This window comes from Phascolarctos cinereus, unplaced genomic scaffold (assembly GCF_003287225.1).
Source record: "Phascolarctos cinereus isolate Bilbo 61053 unplaced genomic scaffold, phaCin_HiC Scaffold_879;HRSCAF=1532, whole genome shotgun sequence".
NCBI lineage: Eukaryota > Metazoa > Chordata > Mammalia > Diprotodontia > Phascolarctidae > Phascolarctos > Phascolarctos cinereus.
This window is the reverse complement of record NW_027556267.1, coordinates 1-5,395: the sequence shown is the minus strand read 5'-3', so window position 1 is coordinate 5,395 and position 5,395 is coordinate 1.

The window sequence follows — 5,395 nt, the reverse complement described above, 5'->3', positions numbered from 1 at the left end:
ACACAATCTGACATAGGCTTTACATTTACATACCCATTAAACATATTTTCACATTAGTGAAGTTGTAAGTAAAAATTAAAACAAATAGGAGGAACCATCAGAAAGATGAAACAAAACTCAACAGAAGGTAAAAATAAGTAAGAGTGATTGAACTTCCATAGTTCTTTCTTTGGATGTGGACAGCATTTTCCTTCCCAAGACCTCTGGATATGTCTTAGATCCTCGTAATGCTGAGAAGGGTTCAGCTTAACATTCTTAGTCATTGTATAACTTGGCTGCTATTGTGTACAAAGTCCTCTTGGTTCTGCTCACTTCACTCAGCATCAGACCATATAAGTCTTCCCAGGTTTTCCTGAAGTCTGCCTGTTCATCATTTCTTATAGCACAACAGTATTCCATTACATTCATATACCACAACTTGCTCAGCCATTCCCCAATTGATGGGCAGCCTCTCAATTTCCAATTCTTCACCACCACAAAAAGAGCTGCTATGTATATTTTTGTACGTGTGGGTCCTTTTCCCATTTGTTTGATCTCTTTGGGATAGAGCCCTAGAAGTGCTATTGCTGGATCAAAGGGTATGCACATTTTTGTATCCCTTTGGGCATAGTTCCAAATGGTTCTCCAAATGGTTGGATCATTTCACAACTCCACCAACAATGTATTAGCATTACAACTTTCCCACATCCTCTCCAACATTTATCATTTTCCTGTTTTGTCGTGTTGGCCAATCTGATAGGTGAGATGTGGTACCTCAGAGTTGTTTTGATTTGCATTTCTCTATTCAATAATGATTTAGAGCATTTTTTCATATGACTATAGATGGCTTTAATTTCTTCAACTGAGAACTGTCTGTTCATATCCTTTGACCATTTATCAATTGGGGAAGGGCTTGTGTTCTTATAAATTTGTCTTAATCTCTATATATTTTAGAAATGAGGCCTTTATCAGAAAGACTTGTAAAAATTCTTTCCCAATTTTCTACCTTCCTTCTAAACTTAGTTGCATTGGCTTTGTTTGTGCAAAAGCTTTTCAATTTAATGTAATATTATTTCATTGTGTATGGTGCCTTTTAGCAGGATGTAGTTTCCTTCCTTATCTCTTTTGATTAGATCTATTTTTGCTTTTGCTCTATCAGAGATCAGGATTGCTACCCCTGCTTTTTTTTTACTTCAGCTGACATATAATATATTCTGCTCCAGCCTTTTACTTTACCCTGTATGTGTCACTCTTTTTCAACATGTGTTTCCTGTAAACAACATATTGTAGGTTTATGGTTTTTAATCTATTCTGCAATCCATTTCCGTTTTATGGGAGAGTTCATCCCATTCACATTCAGAGTTATGATTACTATCTGTGTCTTTTTCTCCATCCTTTCCCCCCTATTTATGCTTTTCTTTCTCCTTTTTCCTTTCTCCCCTTCACTAGTGTTTTGCTTTTGACCACTGCTCCTTCAAGTACCTCCCCCTTTTATTATCCCTTTCCCTTTTCTTCCCCTTTAGTCTTACTGCTGCTTCCCTCCCTTCTTCCCCCCCCTTTTCTTTCCTCCCTCCCTTTTCTTTCCCCTTTTCCCTCCTACTGCCTATAGGGCAAGTAAGATTTCTATACCTAACTGATTATATTATGCCCTTCTTCAGCCTAATCTGATGACAGTAAGGTTCAAACAATGCTTGCCCCCTTCTTTCCCTCTGCTGTAATAGGATTTTGTGTCTTTTCCTGTAATGTAATTTACCCTTGTCTGCCTCCTCCTTTCTCAGTACCTTTTCTACGATTAGATTGATCCACTTATTTGGATCCATTTAACCCACTAGATTAGATTTTTTTTAACATTACATCAAAGTCAACTAATATCCACCCTCTTTATGTATAGTCCTTTAACAAGGTGTAATAACAATACAGTTCTCAAGGGTTGCAAGTCTCATATTCCCTTGTAGGGGTTTAAACATCCCCCCTGCCCTTATTAACAACATATTTTATCCTTCTGTCCCATTTACCTTTCTAAGTCCTTCTTGAGTCCTGTACTTGATGATCAAATCTTTTGTTGAGCTCTGGTCTTTTTATCAGGAAAGTTTGGAAATCTTCTATTTCGTTGAATATCCACCTCCTCCCTTGAAAAATGATGCTCATTTTTGCTAGGTAATTGATCCTTGGCTGCATTCCAAGCTCCTTTGCCTTATGGAATATCATGTTCCATGCCCTGCAGTCTTTTAATGTAGAAGCTGCAAGGTCCTGTGTAATCCTGACTGTGGTTCCATGATATTTAAATTCTTTCTTTCTGGCTGTTTGCAGCACCTTCTCGTTCATCCAGTAATTTTGGAATTTTGCTATTATATTTCTTGCATTGTCAATTTGGGATCTCTTTCAGGTGGTGATCAGTGGATTCTTCCTATGGTTATTTTCCCTTCTGGTTCTAGGACTTCTGGGTAGTTTTCCTTTATGATTTCCTGAAAGATACTGTCCAGGCTCTTTTTTTCATCATGATTTTCAGGTAGTCCAATAATTTTTTATGTTGTCTCTCCTGAGTTGATTTTCCAGGTCGGTTGTTTTACTGATGAGGTATTTACATTTTCATCGATTTTTTCATTTTTTTGTTTCTGTTTGACTGAGTCTTGCTCTCTCATAGAGACATTAGTTTCCATTTGTCCAATTCTAGCTTTTAAGAGATTGTTCTCTTCTGTTAGTTTTTGTACTTCCTTCTTCAACTGGCCAATTGTGTTTTTAGGGACTTGTTTTCTTCAGTGTACTCTTCTGTTAGTTTTTTCTTCCTTCTCCATTGGCCAATTGTGTTTTTAGGGAGTTGTTTTCTTCAGTGTATTTTTTTTTCCAACTGGCCAATTGTATTTTTGAAGGACTCTTTTACCTCTCTCATTTGACTATTAAAATCCTTCTTGAACTCTTCTAAGAAGGCTTTTTGGGCTTCAGACCAGTTCATATTCCCTTTTGTTGTTGCAGATGTGGGTTTGTTGACAATGTTGTCCTCTTCAGAATTTCTGTCTTGATCTTCACTCTTCTCATAATATGAATCTATGGTATGTTTCTTTTTACTCATAGTGTTTCTTTGTTCCCTGGCCTTTAAAGAGCTTGAGCTCTCCTGCTGGGGCACAGAGGGTACTAACCCAAGCTTCTTGTGTTGGGAGCCTAGGTCTTGGTCACTGGCTTTGCGTGCTGGGGCCTCTTATGCTGGGAATTGGAGGCTATAGGGTTCTGGCAGCTTACCTGGTGTTGGGCTGGAATCAGCAAGGCTGGAACTTTCAGGCAATTCTAGGTTGCCTGCTTTTCCATTCCTTTGACTGTCTTCTGCTCCTTTTAGATGGCTGTTGCAGGATGTTTATCTGACTGGGGCCCCCTGCAGTGTTGTCTCCCTCATTTCTGCTAATGCAGGGGGAGATGCCTTTGCGGTGGATTGCCGAGACTCCTGGTGGTTTTCTGAGCTGGTTTCCACCGGTCCCCCCCCCCCAGCCCTCAGGAGACACTCGGAGGTCCAGGTGTTGATGTTTGACTGCTCTACCACCTGGGCTTCAGGATCTCTTCACAATTGGGGGCTTCAGGGCTCCTACAGCTCACCTGGTGTTGGGCTAGAATCAGCAAGGTCGGGGCTTTAGGAAGCCTTTAGGTTGTTTTCTTCACCTCCATTCAGATGAATGCTGCAGGGTACTTATCCGCCTGGGGCCCCTTGTTTTTTCTGAGGCACTGGGAGACCCATTTGCTGGGCTACTGCATTGCTGTTCCTTGTCTTTCTTCTAGTTCAGGTTTTCCAGGGGGTTTTTGGGGGGTGATGTTTTCTGGGTTTTCAGAGGTTGATAGGGGAGAGTGTGAGCGACTACCTTTTCACTCTGCCATCTTGGCTCCCCTAGAGGATTTTCCCTCACCTAAGTGTGCATATCCCAATTTTCCCACATCTTCTCCAACATTTATCATTTTCCTGTTTTGTCATGTTGGCCAATCTGATAGGTGTGATGTGGTACCTCAGAGTTTTTTGATTTGCATTTGTCTAATCAATAATGATTTAGAGCATTTTTTCATATGAGTATAGATGGCTTTAATTTCCTTATCTGAGAACTGTCTCTTCATATCCTTTGACCTTTTATCAGTTGGGGAATGACTTGTATTCTTATACATTTGTCTTAATTCTCTCTATATTTTAGAAATGAGGCCCTTATCAGAGAGACTGGTTGTAAAAATTCTTCCCCAATTTTCTACCTTCCTTCTAATCTTAGTTGCATTGGCTTTGTTTGTGCAAAAACTTTACAATTTAATGTAATCAAAATTATCCATTTTTCTTTTCATAATGTTCTCTATCTCCCGTTTGGTCATGAATTCTTCTGTTCTCCATAAATCTGACATGTAAACTATTCCTTGCTGTCCCAGTTTGCTTACAGTATCAGCCTTTATATCGAAATCAAGAGCCCATTTTGACTTTATTTTGGTATATGGTGTGAGATTTGGTCTATGCCTAGTTTGTGCCATACTCTTTTCTAGTTTTCCCAGCAGTTTTTTTTCTTCAAAGAGTGGGTTCTCATCCCAGAAGCTGGGGTCTTTGGGTTTTTCAAATAATAGATTACTATAGTCATTGACTATCGTATCTTGCATTTAAGCTATTCCACTGATCCACCACTCTATTTCTTAGCCAGTACTAAGCAGTTTTGATGATTGCTGCTTTATATACTACAATTTAACATCTGGAATTGCTAAGCCACCTTCCCCTGCATTTCTTTTCATTAGTTCCTTTGATATTCTGGACCTTTTGTTTTTCCAAATGAATCTTCTTATTATTTTTTCTAACTCTATAAAATAATTTTTTGGTAGTTTGATTGGTATGGCACTGAATAAGTAAATTAGCTTAGGTAGAGTTGTCGTTTTATTATATTAGCTCAGTCTACCCATGAGCACCTGATATTTTCCCAAGTATTTAGATCTGATTTTATTTTGTGAAAAGTGTTTTGTAATTGTGTTCATAGAGTTCCTGGGTTTGTTTTGGGAGGTAGACTCCTAAATATTTTATAATGTCTACAGTAAGTTTAAATGGAAATTCTCTTTCTATCTCTTGCTGTTGGCTTTGTTGGTATATATAGAAATGCTGATGATTTATGTGTTTATTTTGTAGCCTGCAACTTTGCTAAAGTTGTTTATTATTTCAAGTAGTTTGTTACTTAATCCTCTAGGATTCTCTAAGTATATCATCATGTCATCTGCAAAGAGTTATAGCTTTGTTGTTTTTGTCTATTCTAATAACTTCAATTTTTTTCTCTTATTGCTAAAGCTAACATTTCCGGTACAATATTGGATAATAGTGGTGATAATGGACATCCTTGTTTCACCCCCGATCTTATCAGAAATGCTTCTAGCTTGTTGCCATTACGTATAATGCTTGCTGAAGGTTTTAGATAGATGTTGT